Source organism: Peromyscus maniculatus, chromosome 23 (assembly GCF_049852395.1).
Source record: "Peromyscus maniculatus bairdii isolate BWxNUB_F1_BW_parent chromosome 23, HU_Pman_BW_mat_3.1, whole genome shotgun sequence".
Classification (NCBI taxonomy): domain Eukaryota; kingdom Metazoa; phylum Chordata; class Mammalia; order Rodentia; family Cricetidae; genus Peromyscus; species Peromyscus maniculatus.
In genome coordinates, this window is record NC_134874.1 from 59,654,643 (window position 1) to 59,671,777 (window position 17,135).

The 17,135-nt window shown below is 40.3% G+C and overlaps 1 protein-coding gene across 1 annotated transcript in view; it reads left to right on the forward strand.

The window, feature by feature from the left end:
* The first annotated feature begins 833 nt into the window (after nt 1-833).
* The window catches only part of LOC143270444 (vomeronasal type-2 receptor 116-like), a 121,587-nt gene continuing 105,285 nt past the window's right edge, over nt 834-17,135 (forward strand). Inside the window, exons 1-3 of the mRNA XM_076560375.1 lie at nt 834-1,255; nt 5,499-5,621; nt 10,395-10,573. The gene's annotated coding sequence lies outside the window, so the exon portion shown is untranslated. The remainder of the gene's footprint in view (nt 1,256-5,498; nt 5,622-10,394; nt 10,574-17,135) is intronic.

Below are 17,135 nucleotides of genomic sequence, written 5' to 3' on the forward strand. Positions count from 1 at the left end.
CCATGCTGAGTCACAGGAACACCAAGCTGATGACCTGACACAAAATCAACATTATTAGGTACTTCTTCCTCACTGGGACTCAACACAGCCAGTTCTGCGGAATAGAAGTCAACTCTAATCTAGCTTTTTGTGGAACTGACTTGACTAGGGTCCCTGTTTGATACCAGCAGCTGTGTGATTTTGAGAAAGAGACTTTCTGGTTGTCATTTTTTTTTTTTCGAGACAGGGTTTCTCTGTGTAGCTTTGTGCCTTTCCTGGAACTCACTCTGTAGACCAGGCTGGCCTCGAGCACACAAAGATCCGCCTGCCTCTGCCTCCCAAGTGCTGGGATTAAAGGTGTGCGCCACCACTGCTTGGCTCTGGTTTTAATTTTCTCCTCTTTGCAATAAAGCAGCGCTATCTGGTGGCCTCCCAGAGGACCAAATAGGTTTTCTGCTAAGGTAAGAGGATGTGAGGCTAGGTCAGTAAGATGAGGCAAGGTGAGACAGAACAAGATGGTAGGTGTGCAGCTCTGGCCATAAGACCTCCCTATGTAACTTATGAGCGTCCCACTTGTCCTGTGCTGAGCTGGAAGTCTGAGATGTACAGACCCCAGTTGAGGGGCTCTACAATATCTGTCCCTTTGAAACACTGCTGACCTTTGCCACCAAAGCCACATCCCACCAGACAATGCCAGCCTCCAAATAGAGCCACATGCAACACATCCAATCATAAATGGCATGTGAGGCTTAAGCCCGCCCCTGAAGCCCTCTGGCCCAATGAGCATCCGGGCAGAGACTCTAAACCTCCCCCATTCCACCTTGGTCTTCCTGCCCGGGACATTGAGCATGCTCAGACTTGAGGACGTTAAGGAAATGCTGAGGAGCTGCTGAGCCATTGTGGAGGGGGTGTGTAGAGTTCATCTGGTGAGGGCAGTCCCAGGCCAGGGTGGCCAGGCTCAGGGTCTCCTCAGAGTCTGGACTTCCTCACAGCCCTGGTTCTGGGGAGGCTGAGGTGAAGACGAACCTGCCTTCTTGACAGCAGTCTCCTCTTAGACCAGGTCTAGTGAGGCCGTCTTCTCAGAGCCTGGAGACTCCTCACAGCACAGTTCTCATGAGGCTGAGATGCCCTCCGTGAAGATTCAGGATGGCAGGATGCAGTTCTGAAAAAAATTATAGGCTTTCATCCAGATTATTATGGGCTTAACCTTTTCCATATTTCTTTACTTCATCTTAGTACCTGTGGGATCTGCAATATCCCCCTTCTCATTCATTATGTGAGTAAGTTTAATAATCTTTCATTTTTCTTTGCTAGTGTGCCTAGAGATTTATCAGTGTTGTATAGATATACATCTTTTTCTTGCCTCTTGTCATGTTTATTTTCAATTGATTGAATTTTAAATATTGACTAGAGGCTTCGTAATCACTTTGTTTTTAGTATTTATATAAAATTTATGTCATTGATTACAAATCTACTTAAGTCAGGTGTTAAGTATTTCATGTCTATAATCCAAGCCCTTGGAAATCAGTATTCCATGAGTTTGAGAACAGTGTGGGTTACACACGTAGCACTGGATACACTGCTACAAAGTCACATCTTATTGTAGAAAATACGAACTAAATCCTAATGTATTCACTTTCATATGAAGTCATTTAATGTTTTAGTTTTTTTCTAATCATGGTTTAACTTATTCCATAAATTTGGTTATATTTTATTTCCACTTCAATACTTTTACTTTCACTATGACTTTCTCTTTTAATTTATTGATTATTTTAAGAATGAAATATTTAAGTTTTTATTATTGGGGATTATCATGATACTATTCTGTTTACTTGCATTTCAATTTCCGTGTAGTCAGATTGCACACATCACTTTATATCAGGTCTTCTATGTTTATTTAAACCTGTTTAGTAGCTTGTAACGTGGAGTATGTTGAAAAGTGACTTGTGTGTTCTGGAAATGCTGTCTTAAGCTGTCATTTGACGAGGTGTTCTGTAAATGTCTGTCAGGTAAAATTGATTGACAGCAGTGTTCATGTTCTGCTTGTCCTTAATGACTTTCTCTGCTTTTCATTCTTTCTTTTCCCTTTTTACAGTAATAGAACTTAATTTGGTTGTAATTTAATTTTTTCTTATTACCAAATTATTGCCATATGGATATATCAGGAGTTAAATGGAATTCTCTATTCCAAATACAACATCTTGAAGCCTTGTTATATAGGAACTTCTGTCCCTATGTCAAAATTGCATTGAATTATTCAATTTGTTCATGTTTTTTTAAAGTCTAAAACCTCATTCATTTGACAACTTCTTATTCTTTAGTTCATATAAACAATTGGTAGAAAGTGAAATGCATTGTATTTTTTATTGATTCTTTGGGAATTTCATACCATATACTCTAATCCCACTCCACTCCCAGACCCTCCATATCTGCCCCTACCTCTTGTAGAGTGCCGCCACAAAGGAAAACAAAAAGGGAATAAAAATAAGATAAAAATAAACAATAACAATAAAAAAGAAGAAAACAGTTAAGCACTTTTCTCCCCCAGCCCCCATCTTTCCCACCTCTCCATCACGTCTCCATCACCTCTCCATCATCTCTCCATCATCGTAGTGGCGTTGGCAGCTGCTGTGTATCCTGCAGGTCTAGTATTGATGGTGTACTGAAGCCAGGGGCCTTGAACCTGACCAACATCCCATTACACAACGAACATTTGCAAGTGAAGCTGTTGGACTTCCCCTCCTTTTGTTCTGTCGACTCCCATCTCCAACTTCAATTGTGGATTTGTCAGTTTCCATGCACTTTCTCATCAAGGTTGGAGGATTCTTAGTTAAATAATTTTCAAGTTTAGTGTTCTGTCTGCCTGGAAAATTGATCCCTTTTCACCACACACATGTATATTATAATATTTATGTTATTCAGAATAGATACTTTCCCTAGTAAAACTTACTATTCAGCAGTTTACTTTGGTAGCAGCATGGGTACTAGGGCATTTTAAAGAATTCTGCCTTTTCCTGCCTCATTACTCTGACACTCTGCCCATACATTTATTTTGTATGCATCATAGAGTGAAATCCTGTGTGGTTGTTTATCTTCTCTGGTGATTTCTCCCATCTAGAACTTTATGTTTAACGCAGTTACATGGTTAGTTTGAGTCTTCTGTCTTGACTGTTTTCAGTTCACTGTTTTTGTCCAAAATACCTTTTGTGGCTGGTTTTGGGTTCAGTTTATCATTCTATTTATCCTCTTACCTAGCTTGTTATTTAGACATCTTTTAAAAAAATTAATAGCTGCTTTTCAGGCACTGAAGGCTTCAGAGCTACTAAACTCAGAGCTCCTTCCTTGCTAAAAATGCCAGAAAGCTACCAGACCTCTGGAGCTCATCCATTGTGTGTTATATCAGCTGAGCCAAATAATAGTTTATATTTTACAGATTATTTGTGCCAAAATTTCTGTCTTTTGTTATGGTAGAATTCAAGACTTTTTTAAAACTCTCTTAATTAAATACACATGATGAATGACAATATGGTGATGGAACACTGTGCCTTTTAGTGACTAAAACTAATGAAATGCTAAGAAATCCCTTATAAAGTTTAAATTTTATGCAGATTTATTTGCATCAACTCTGTACAACTCAGGTTTCGTGCATGATCCAATTGTTTTATATTTCCCTGGCACTATCTTTTTATGGTTCTGGTTTCCAGAATCACCTTATAGTCCTTACATTCTGTTTGGTCACAATCCTTTTTCTTACAACTGAGAGTAGGAGAATGAACTGACGTCATGTACTGCATGGGTGCAAGCCTCTCTGCCTCCCTGGGTCCATAAAATAAACTGAGAAATTATGAAACAATGATTTGAAAATTGCACATATGTGATGTGATTAGACATGTAGGTATGTACACATGAGTGCAGTTCCCACAGAGATGAGAAGAGGCTCCAGATTTCCTGGAACTAGAGATATTGGTGTTTGATTATGGGTCACTGTGATGGGTGATGGGAACTGAACTCAAGTCCTTCAAAAGAATACAGTGTGCGTTTTTCTGTTAGGCCGACTCTAGCCCCATCATTCAAAAACATTAAGAGAAGTTTTCAAGATAGTAAAAATGTAGTTATTATGTTTAGTTGTATAAAAATATGTCAGGGACAAGGACAGAATCTCTAGTTAGTGGAAAAATACAGACCCCCCCCCATAAGACAGGGAACTAGATCATCTTACAGTCAGGTTGCCTAGCAACAGGACATTGAGTCAGAGCCCTTGACCCTTTCACCCTGTAAACATCCTATACAAACATCCTGTTAGCTTGCACCACCCTGTGCAGATAACAGCTTCTTGCTCCCCCTACCCTGCAGGAACTATATAAACCCTCCTGGAGAAAAATAAAGTGGCACCTTGATCAGAATCTTGACTTGGTGTATTTCCTTTGTGTCTCCTGTCCCTACATTCTCTCCTTAGAGAGAACCTGTTGAAGCCCTGCTGGCTGGGGCAAAAATATATGAGCCCTTGTGCAAATAAGTAATTCTTTCTCTGTTTTGTTACATCTAAAGTTAATCTTATTATTCTGTACATTTTAATTATATAAAATAAGTCATTTGTTTCTGTATACCACATTGTTTCCTAGTTATACTCCCTCCATTTAAAAAAATTCCCCTCACACTTCAAAATTTTTTAACCCTTTTCTTATTTTTCTAGATGCCATTTATGAGAGAAGATATGTGTTAATTGTTTTTGGAGAGTTGTCTGTTTCTAAACTTGATGATACATAGTTGGAACATTTTTCTTGAGAATTATGCAACTTTTTCTATAATTTTATTTTGAATTATCTTGCATTATTTATGCATATTGTGTGGTCTTTAGTCATTCATATAATGGTGGTTCTCTGAGCTCATTCCCTGAATCATCTATTGCAGGTAGTGCAGTGATAAAAAATTACACACAAACTCACCTTACATATGTAGTGATTCAGCGTCATTCATTTCGATAAGTATGCACACCCAGGAGTGGTACAGCAGGCGTGACTATGTTATATTTTCATTCATAACCATCGTTACAGCATCCATTGTACCTGGAATGTTTTAGTTTACATTGAACATAACGTATATGTTCTTTTTCCACCTCCTTTGCAGCGTTTAAAAAATTAGATTGGGTGAAAAATGTAATCATTTTAAAGACACTTAAAGCTGGAATTATGGGGCAATCTGAATATTATTTTACTAATGTGACAAATGGGTCTGGGGCCCAAGAAAATGACCACAGAGTCTATAGTATTTGAGCCAGGCTGTAAGTCCTGCTGACAATTTATTCTATTGAAATGGTTGCCATGCATTGTTCTGAGTGATCAGAGCTTGACCTCATATTACTGCATGGCTGGTGACCTCAAAGTGGTCCATTTGGTAAGGAGAATGTACTTGTGAGTACCTAGTTTAAATTTGCACCCATATTTGTAGTTCATATAATTGTTGGCATTTGAGATACTGTCTCAGAATGCTGATTGTGAAAACTTGTTTTTATCATGCAGAAAATGAAACTCTGCTCTCTATCTTCTACCAAATACAAGCTCTGCACCAAATGTGTTATAGGCCTGATACCCTGAAAATGCCAAAGGACACAGTAGAGAAAATACTCCCAGTGCTAAGCACAGGTAAGGATTTTCTGAATAGGACTCTTGTCCAATAGTAAATGAGACCAAAAATCAACAAATAGGATCTCATGAAATTAAGACTTTTTATTTCAGCATAAGAAAATATAATTTAAGTGGTAGCATACAGAATATGAGAAAATCATTGGTGTAATGTTGGCATCAGAGTTACTGTGTAATTAACTTCCTTCTGATCTGGTGAGGCCTGCACTATAGGAAGGAATTGGTACCTGGTACTGTGTACCTGGTCAAAAGACACTGGCTTGACAGGTCATAGCCCTTCAGATGATGCTACTATTGTTACTTAGTGTAGTAGCAACTGCTTTATAAATATTTTTGTTTTACACATAGATCTCTTCAGCTTTCAGTCTTGGCCAGGGTTTTCTTTCTGTGGTATGCAGCAGCAAATGCACAGCCTCATAACTTCAAAATGTTGAAATGATCATGCATGCTCATTCCTAAATGGGACCTGTAGATCAACCACTTCCCCTAGGATAGGAAACATCCTGGAAGTGGGTCCTGAATGTCCTGACTGAGCATGAGGGAACTGCTGTGACATGCTGTCCTTTGGACATAACATAGCCATTGCTCACTCACAAGAGCTGTGATCACCTGCAGCTTCATGTGACCATGTTCAGGACTGACTGTGAACAAAACTATCTGTCCCAAACCAGACAGCTGGAAGAGGCAGCCTGCTGGTGGAAGACAAAGCCTACTAAACCTCTGTCTCAGTACAGAAAATAAGAAGGAAGCTATAAGTTGGCCATTTGTTTTTTTCTTTTCTTTCTCCTTTTTTTCTTTCTTCTTTCTTTCTTTCTTTCTTTCTTTCTTTCTTTCTTTCTTTCTTTCTTTCTTTCTTTCTTTCTTTCTTTCTCTCTCTCTCTCTCTCTCTCTCTCTCTCTCTCTCTCTCTCTTTCTTTCTTTCTTTCTTTTTCTTTCTTCCTTTTTTATTTTACAATACCATTCACTTCTACTTATCAGCCACGGATTCCCTTGTTCTCCCCACTTCTGCCCCCCTCCTTTTCCCCCCAGCCCATCCCCCATTCCTACCTCCTCCATGGCAAAGCCTCCTCCCTGAGGACTGAGATGGACCTGGTAGACTCAGTCCAGGCAAGTCAATTCCCCTCCTCCCAGACTGAGGCAAGTGTCCCTGCATAAGCCCCAGGTTTCAAACAGCCAACTCATGCAATGAGCACAGGACCCAGTCCCACTGCCTAGATGCCTCCCAAACAGATCAAGCCAATCAACTGTCTCACCTATTCAGAGGGCCTGATCCAGTTGGGGGCCCCTCAGCCTTTGGTTCATAGTTCATGTCTTTCCATTCGTTTGGCTATTTGACCCTGTGCTTGATCCAACCTTGGTTTCAAGCATTCTTGCTCATATAAACCCTCCTCTTTCTCACTAATTAGACTCCCGGAGCTCCACCCAGAGCCTAGCCTCATAGAAGGAGTTTGGTAATGTTCCTTCTGTTTCTATTGTGTGGAACAATTTAGAGAATATTGGTATTAACTCTTCTTTGAAGATCTGGTAGAATTCTGTGCTGAAACCATCTGGTCCTGGGCTTTTTTTGGTTGGGAGACTTTTAATGACTGTTTCTATTTCCTTAGGAGTTATTGGAATATTTAAATAGTTTATCTGGTCATGATTTAACTTAGGTATGTGGTACCTATCCAGAAAATTGTCCATTTCTTTTAGGTTTTCCAGTTTTGTAGAGTAGAGGTTTTTGAAATATGACCTGATAATTCTCTGGATTTCCTCAATGTCTGTTGTTATGTTCCTTTTTTCATTTCTGATTTTGTTGATTTGGATTCTCTCCCTCTGTCTTTTGGTTAGTTTGGATAGGGGCTTGTCTATCTTGTTGATTTTCTCAAAGAACCAACTCTTTGTTTCATTAATTTTTTGTATTGTTCTCTTAGTTTCTATTTTATTGATTTCACCTCTCACTTTGATAATTTCCTGGCGTCTATTCTTCCTGGGAGACTTTGCTTCTTCTTGTTCTAGAGCTTTCAGGTGTGCTGTTAAGTCACTAGTGTGAGATTTCTCCACTTCTTTATGTGGGCATTTAGTGCTATGAATTTCCCTCTTAGCACTGCTTTCATAGTGTCCCATAAGTTTGGGTATGTGGTGTCTTCATTTTCATTGATCTCTAGGAAGTCATTAATTACTTTCTTTATTTCTTCCTTAACCCATTGGTGATTCAGGTGAGCATTATTCAGTTTCCATGAGATTGTAGGTGTTCTGTAGTTTTTGTTGTTGTTGAAATCTAACTTTAAACCATGGTGGTCTGATAGAACACAGGAGGTTATTCCAATTGTTTTGTATCTGTTGAGATTTGCTTTGTGTCCAAGTATGTGGTGCATTTTAGGGAAAGTTCCATGGGGTGCTGAGAAGAAGGTATATTCTTTCCTGTTAGGATGGAATGTTCTGTAGATATCTATTAGGTCCATTTAGGTCATGACATCAATTAAGTCCTTTATTTCTCTGTTAAGTTTCGATTTGGGAGATCTGTCCAGTGGTGAAAGTGGTATGTTGAGATCTCCCACTATTAATGTATGGGGTTTTATATGTGGTTTAAGCTTTAGTAATGTTTCTTTTACATATGTGGGTGCCCTTGTGTTTGGGGCATAAATGTTCAGAATTGAAACTGAATCTTGGTGGAACTTTCCTGTGATGAGTATGTAATGCCCTTCTTGATCTCTTTTGATAGATTTTACTTTGAAGTCTATTTTGCTGGATATCAGGATGGCTACACCTGCTTGTTTTTTAAGACCATTTGATTGGAAAGTCTTTTTCCAGCCTTTTATTCTTAGGTAGTGTCTGTCTTTGAATTTGAGATTTTTTTTATTGTATGCAGCAGAAAGATGGGTCCTGCTTTTGTATCCATTCTGTAAGCCTGTGTCTTTTTATAGGTGAATTAAGTCCATTGATATTAAGGGATATTAATGACCAGTGATTGTTAATTCATGTTATTTTTTGGTGGTAGTGTGTGTGTACTTCTTTTCTTTGGGGTTTACTGCTGTGGCTTTATATATTACCTGTGTTTTCAAGGGTGTATCTGACTTCCTTAGGTTGGAATTTTCCTTCTAGTGCTTTCTGTAGGGCTGGATTTGTGGATATGTATTGTCTGAATCTGGTTTTGTCTTGGAATGTCTTGCTTACTCTGTCTAGGATGATTGAAAGTTTTGCTGGGTATATTAGTCTAGGCTGGCATCCATGGTCTCTTAGGTCTGCATTTCATTTCCATTGATCTAGACATGAGGGTTGTACAGATCTTCATGGGGCCTCTTATGCAGTGCGGGCATGGTGTCCTCTCCTGTATGTCATTCATGGCATGCACTATGAGGGTGTTCCTCTGGTCCTTGCTATGGAAACACTTCTCAAAATGTCATTTGTCTTCTACCTTGAAAATCCCTGGAAAAAATGAACCATGCCTTCGTGATCTCTTTCAAGAAAGCTCCTTGTCATGTCCACTCACTGAAGTGAGATCAGGTTTTCCCACAAAGAATATCTGCACTGACTTACCAGAAATTGATTCCTGCTCATGTTATTATTGTTGTGAATCACAGACCACTTTAATAGAGTGAGCTGCCAACCTGTCAAGGGACACATGTAACCATGACAATGATTCCTTGTGTAGTGTCACAGAGGCTAGGCCACACTCTGCTCAGGGAAGCACAAAGGTGGTGAAGCTATGCAGATGTCTTTGGACTGGTAATTAGGGGAGGTGCCTGAAGGCTTCAGTTATCATCATTGCTTGTGGACAATTTCCCATCTAATCATCATTTCCTACTACAGAACTTCACTGCTGAGAAGAGGAAGGTCATTGGGGAAAGGTCAGACTCAGTCCATATGTATACTGTTCAAATATTGGTCTGTCATTTCTGATGCTCAGTTTATCATCAAGAGTCTCATCATGAGGCTTGTATTGTGCCATCTGCAGGACCTACAGCTTGGGGAGCAGAGCTGTATGAAATTTGCCCTCCAGCCTGTCTCTTCACATCATTAAACACACCTTGAAGTGGGATTGACCAGAAAGCAGAAAGCCATGGGTCTTTCCCTACCTCCTCTCCTCATGGTAGTTGATGACTTCTGAGGCTGTCACTCACTGAATAGCAGTGTAACAGCAGTTCATCCTGTCCCATTTGTAAAGTGGAGTCCTGGGACAGGTGCTGCCTCTGCCTCAGCTGTTGTCACCTTTTCTAACAAACACAAGTGGAGATTTGGAGTAGAAAATAATGGACATATCCCACTCTGAGAATACCCCTTCCCAATCTCCTACTGTCCTTTGCATTCATGCCTCTCTCCTTCCCTGAAAGTTTATCCCTGAAGGCTGGTCTCAGATTTCCAGCAATCCTTCTAACTCAGGGTCCTTTATTGTTGGGTTTCCATTTTATTCTTCTTTTCCATGGATGCTTTTTTCCTGCCCTAACATGCCATTTGAAGGACAATGGAAAGGAGGCATCTTAGAGATCTGAGGAGTTAGGCAAGGTATCACAGTGTTCCATTCCTATATCTTATTGTGGATGAAAACCTACACTTAAGAATTTTGGCATGCAAAAAGAAAGAAAACAAAACAGAATTAACATCTTTTTCTACTGGTCCTCAACCAATCAAATCTCAGTTATAAAAGAAAAACTGTGGGGAGATTCTTCCTGTGATTTCTAGATGAAGTGTAAGCATTGTGCTACCCTCAGAACCAAACAGAGTTAGGGAAGGGTGGCCTCAATTAAACCAGCTATCTAATCACAGAGCTTGAAATACTTTTCCTCTTTGCAGCAGCAGAATCTGAAAGAGAAGTTTTACAGCTGCCCAGCAGGATTCCTCTTTGCTGTCTCATCCTGGATGCCTGTGGCAACAGTTGCAGTAGGAACACCCTACCTGGAAGTCTTCCTGTCAGCATCATTGGATCCTGGGAACCCACAATTTCCTGCTCTTCACCAAGTTCTGGATAGCCAGTAAGCATAGTTAGACTTACTTGATGGGGGTGATTTCCTATAAAATGTGCAGTGGAAGAGGAAGGAGAGACTGACAACTTATTTGTGCTTGGTATCAAATGGTATCTGAGAGACTTAACATGTGACATAGATTGTAGATCTCCATCTAAGAAAGACGCTGAAACATCTACACATTGTTAGTAACATGGTAGACAACATCAGTGTTCTAGAAGCATGCAAGTTCCATGCACAGAATGAAGCATGATCAAGCATGCCCCACCCCACTGTAATAGTGCTACTACCCCATTGTAAAGGATGAAGGCACCATCAGTGTTGTGCCACAATACACACATGCTTGTTTCCGTACAACACACACAAATATGTGCCCACATCCATACATTTAAGAACATGTATGTGTCTACAGCTTTGCATGCACACAGACAGACAGACAGACAGACACACACACAGAATTATCCTTTGAAATTCATTTAGATATACAATAAATTGGCATAACAAGAAATTAAGTATAAACAAACAACCTTTGTGGCATCGGTATGCATGTGTATGGTATTCATGTTCTTTGCAGAACTATGAGTATAGTTCTGTGTATATTTTTATAAGTATCTATATGATATACTTAACATGTACAAGCATATCTAACTGCATATACATGTGTATATAAATATAAAGATAAACTAAAATCCCAACTCCCAGACACCAGCATAGGAGGCAGCAGAACTTTCTGAGTGGCCAGCTTGCTGTAGTTAGCTCTTTCATGCCTTCAACTCTGAGTGACTGTTATGTTTATTAACAGTATCATTCATTTGAAACAAAATTCTGCACAAATTTTCACAATGCCATTTAATATTAAAATATTCTCTAACTTTCAGAACCACAAGAAAACCCTCTAAGGCAGAAAGCCACGAGTTGATCATGAAAAGTACCAGGGAAGGGCCAATGAGATGGGTAGCTGGGTGGAAGGAAAGGGCTGACTCCTCCTAATTTGTTCATTGACCTCCATATATACAGAATGACAGAATGGCATGGTGTGTATTGTATGTTCATTCTCTCTCTATTGTATGCATGTATGTATGTATTTCTCTGTCTCCAAATAAGAAAATAGATAGATGTTATTATTTTAAATACCAATCAGAAGATTTCTATACACTTATATGATATAATTAATATTTAAAATAATGAAAAAATCTCATGCAGCTCACAACTGTTTGTAACTCCAGGACCAGAGGAGTTGACACTCTCACACAGGCATACAAAAAGGCAAAACACCAATGTACAAAAAATAGTGAATAAACAATTAAATATTTCTAGGAGTTAGTGGGGTCAGGAGCCCCACAAGCATCCCACAGAACTAACTAACCTAGGCTCATATTGATTCTCAGAATGAACCACCAACAAGGGAGCATGCATGGGACTGACATAGGCCCTCTGCATGTATTTTACAGTTGTACAACTTGTTCTTCTTGTAAGACTCCTAAAGGTGGGAACAGGGCATGTCTCTAATGCCTGCTTTTGGGAGCCATTCCTCCTACTGAATTGCTTTGTCCAGCCTTAATGTAAGAAGTCATGCCTAGTCTCACCACAACTTGATATAACATGGCAGGCAGATATGCACAGGAGGCCTGCCCATTTCTGAAGAGAAAAAAAAGATGGAGGAATGGATGGGGAGCAGAAAGATTGGAAGGTGGGGGAGGGACTGAGAGGAAAGGATGGAGGGGAAATTTTGGTTAGGGTGTAAAAACAAAAATAAACAAATAAATAAAACCAAATTTATTCCAAAAGAGGAATAATATTGATGGTTACCAAATTTAAATTTGAGATACTAAAAGAATGTCCCTCAAGGGACATGGCCACTTATTCTAACTTTATAATGTGTTTTCAGTTGTAAGAGATTGCTGAGGATGTCTTTCTGTATGCTGTGAATGCAGTGCTCTGAGTGACTGATAAATAAAACGTTGATTGGACAGTAGCCAGGCAGGAAGTATAGTATAGGCAGGATAAGCAGAGAGGAGAATGCTGGGAGTGGAAGGCTGAGTCAGGAGAAGCCACCGCCACCATGAGAATTAAGATGTAAAGTACCTGTAAGCAACCAGCCACGTGGCAACTTATAGATTAATAAAAATGGGTTAATTTAAGATATAAGAACTAGATAATAAGAAGCCTGCCACAGCCATACAGTTTTTAAATCTCTGTGTGTTTACTTGAGTCTGAGCAGCTGAATGAGCTGGGTGGACAGAGGAAAACTCCTACTACAAGGGATAATTAAATCATGTTAGACATAATTTTGATCTGGTATAATACATAATGTCTTTGTGTTGTACTTGCAATAATTATATGATATTTAGGCAATATTAAGATATGGTTATTGTATTGCATTTGGAAATTAATCATGACATAAAAAGATATAATATTGTGTCAAGTTGAAAAGGGTGCAGATGTGATATCTATTTTGTTTGTCACATTAATTACATCTGGAATTAACTAAAACCCCAAAATGGAGGAGCACACCTGTGAGGTACTTTTGCTTAATTTGAAGAGAGAAGATCCACATGTAGTCCTGATCTTTGCATTAGGGAGATACTCTTTTAATTTGGATATTGACGAGGAAAGAAACACCTATAACTCAGATGTTTTGAGCCCCAAAACCCCACTTGTAATCTCAGCCAGGCCTTGTGCTGGAATCCCATATAAAGAAATGGAAGAAGGGAGTTTTGCTCTTTAGCTGCTTGCTCTCACCTTGCTAGCAAGTCCATTCCTTCACTGGCATTGGAGCCAACTTCCTTGGGATTCCAGACTATACTGCTGATGGGCTGAGACATCAAGCATAGTAGACTGAGAAACTACTGGATTCGAGGACTTTGCCATTATAGCCAGCCAATGTTCAATTAGCTGGACCACAGCCTCTAAGTCATTCTAAAATATAGCCTTTTGTATATATAGAAATTCATTCTGTTACCCCATAAAACCCTGACCAATGCACCAGACAGGTATAGAACTTTTAGAGTAGTTTGGGCCTGACAACAGCCTTATCTCACTTATAAATTCCACATGGTCACATTCCCTTAACCTGCTTTTTATATGATGCTTTGATGCTGGCCTACTAGGCTTCCATAGCTTCTGGGTAAGAAAGTAAAATAACACAAGTCTGAAATTTCTCAAATGGAACACACAGTAATCTAATTAAACAAGTAATTATATGAGATGGAGAGATTCTAGCTTAAGTGAAGAATGAAAAACCAGATGTCTTAGCTTCTGTGGGCCAAGACCTGGCACAGCCTCACCGATGAAGACCAGAGGACACAAGGTTCTTTTTACCCTTGATGTGAAAGCTCCAGTCTGGAGACCCACGGGATAACATCCTTTAAACATGAACCCTCTGCTTCACTCTCGGTCTCAGGAGTCAGATCTATTCCAGAGGAGCTTCACAAGAGTCAATCAGTCTCTGGAAGAACTTTCTCAATATAATCTGAGATCTGCTGTGGTAAAAGAGCAGCATCAACCACCTCTCTCCTGTTTTTAGTCTTGCACAGAATCACTCTGCACCAGAGACATGTGGCCTCTGATGCAGGCTCTACCAACTCCACCTAGTCATGAGGTTCCTCCCAACATTGCTTATCTGGACCATCAAGAGGGATTCCTCACCCCACCTGCACCCCAAGACAGTCTTCTCAATTGTGCATTTCATCACACAGTCTTAATACATGTTGTCAACCTAGAAGAGATCTAGCAAATCTGTGCCAGTCTGACAGTCAGTGATACTGGGGCAGGATCTTGAACCTATGAGAGCCCTGCATGGATGTGTGGCAACCTAAGACAGTTAGCATGCCTGTCCCAACAGGTTTCAAGAATCTTTTGGTTGGGAGTGATCCAATCCACCTAAGACAGCACACATGGCTGGGAGGACAAGGTCAATTGCAGGGACTGGAGAGATGGCTCATCCATGAAGAGTACTCATTGCTGTCTCAGAAGACCCACAGGACAGTTAACAAACCTCTCTAACTTAAATTCCAGGTGGAATCTGCCCTCACTTGGCCTCTGTGGGAATTGCATGTACATGGTGGGCAAACACCCGCAAGTATAAAGAAAAGCACCACAAAATATCCCAACATGTCTTGCAGGAAATTATCTCTTCTTCTCGGTTATCATTCATGTTATATTTCAGGAAAACTAGAGGCAGATTGCTTTTCATTTTCTGATTTCTTTTATACAATTTTAATCAATATTCTTATTTCAGAGAGGCCTGGAGCAAATACTTGTTTTTCCCTTTAAATTGGTGTACATGATGATTTCATGAACATGTGTGTACATTGTACCACACTTTACTGGCAGCTAAATATATGATGTCAAGGATACAATATGTCTAGTTTTTCTATTATGTAGTGGGTATCCATGGAGTAGGCTATTCCATCTGCATACAAGGTGCCATCCCTCTGTATAGCCCTGAAACCTATGGCTGAGAAATCCTTGTGCAGCCCAAGATTCCTGGAACTGGCTGAGATACATCCAAGCCTGTGAGTTCAGGGTTTACAGCTGTGTGAAACTTCACCTGACTAAAGAAGAGTCTCAGAGTGAAGCTGAAATTGGATTTTATTCATAAAAATACATTCATTTTACTCAATGGGGGCTTTCAAAACAGCGGTCATTATATACAATGTATAGCCTTAGCAAACTATTAAAACAGTGACAAGAATAAAAGAAATAAAAATAATTAACAAAACCTTAAACTAAAATGAAGAAAACCAAAATCTAAAGCATAAATATACCAACATATAAACAAAAAAATTAAGCAAATTCAGGATCCTTTGGAATTTCATTATGGGAGTGCAAATGAGGTGAGGATATAGCTTACTCTCTGCAGTGAATAATCTTCAGCAACATTAGCATATGACATGGCATCAGCTTCAGCACTGCACTAGAGAATCTTATGCTTTGTGTGTGGTCTGTCTGGATGGCAGTGTGATGATAACACAGGCTTCCTTTTCAGATTTCCATCACATACGTAATCAGCTTGTCAAAGCCCTTGATAGGAAGCTGACAGAAGAACTCTTGCTCACCCACATGTCCTCTTCCATGTTGTTTTGCCCCTCACTGGGGACATGAGCTGATGGATGTCAGGGTTCTTAGTAATTTGTGTTGTGTCCTCTGAATTTCAGACTATTTCTGATACAATCTTTTCTCTGGGAATAGTGAGCCAATGGATGTGGATCAGACTGTGGCTGGACTGCCTGATGGTAGGTTGATAATTGCCTCACTTGTGAGATCACAGCTGAAAACAGGTGGCATTTTCTGAGGAGGCCGTGAACCTGGAGTGTAGAATGTCATGCCTTCAAGGTGTCTCTGGCTTCTTCCAGCCTTCTCAGTTTTCTGAAGAGGTGCTGTCATGGAAAATCGGTAAAGAAAATATGATTCAGAAACAGTTTTGCTTGCCACTGTCAAGAAGAATCAGGGCTTATTCATCCCTAGTAAACAAAAGTTAAGGAAGAAAACACACCCCATGAATACCCTGGCTGCTGGGGATGGGGCTCAATGGTGGCTTACTTGCCTGGAACATAGTGTTTCTGCACCAGCAGCTCCTTCTGCAGGAGGCTCTCTTCCTGGGCTGTGGTCTGCTCCAGTTCCTGCTGGAGGTTTTCAAACCTAGGGGAGGAAGGCAGCTGGGGCACAAGCCTGGTGGGGACCTGCCATGTCAGCTGTGAGCCCCACCACCCCTACTCAGGTAGACAATCCAGCAGTACCTTTCACCTGAGTTCATTCCTTGCTTCACCAAGGGAAAAGGGACAGAGAGCACCTGGGCAGGATTTTTTTTCCCCAGCTTTTAAAAACTGCTAGAAGTTGAACTGGAAAATACACAATTTGCTAGATTAGAAAAAAACAGCGTATTTCTCCAACAGTCCAAAGACATCATTTTGGAGAAATATCAGTATGTCAGTGTCTGAGGCACAGTTCAGGAAAGATGTAGCTGGCCTTGAGTAGACACAGGTGAATGCGAACTTCCTGGAAAACTCTCTGCCCGCCCTCTAGTGGAGCCTACACAGCAATGCAGAGAAGACTCTGGTTATTCCTACAGCTCAGAACCCTGCATAGGGTTAACTTGTCAGCTCCCACTCTGTTTATGACCAAGAATAAATCTTCTCATGGGAAACTGATAAACACTGCAGAGAGACTGCACTCAGCAAGGGTGTGCTGTATGCAAATCTGCAAAAGGTGGACACTTCTCTCTAAAGGTGATGTTCCTGATGGAAAAGATGCAGGGGAACACTTTCCTTCTTGATCAATGATCCTCCTTTCCAGGTTTCTGGCTACCATGGGGATATTCATGGGCAGATCTAATCTAAGAGATGAGATACAAGAGCATACTAGAGGTCTCAGAAGGCAAGAAGGGGACACAGTTCCCATGAGACCACGGAGAGAACATATTGTTTCCTGGTCATAATTCTTGTTGACTGAGCCAGCAACGACACTCTGAGGAGTTCTTTCCATGCCCGTGGCTGGCAGCTTTGCCAATTGACAAAACTCAAAGAGCATGGAGATCCAGGTACATTGGACCCACTTGGATCCACCTGCT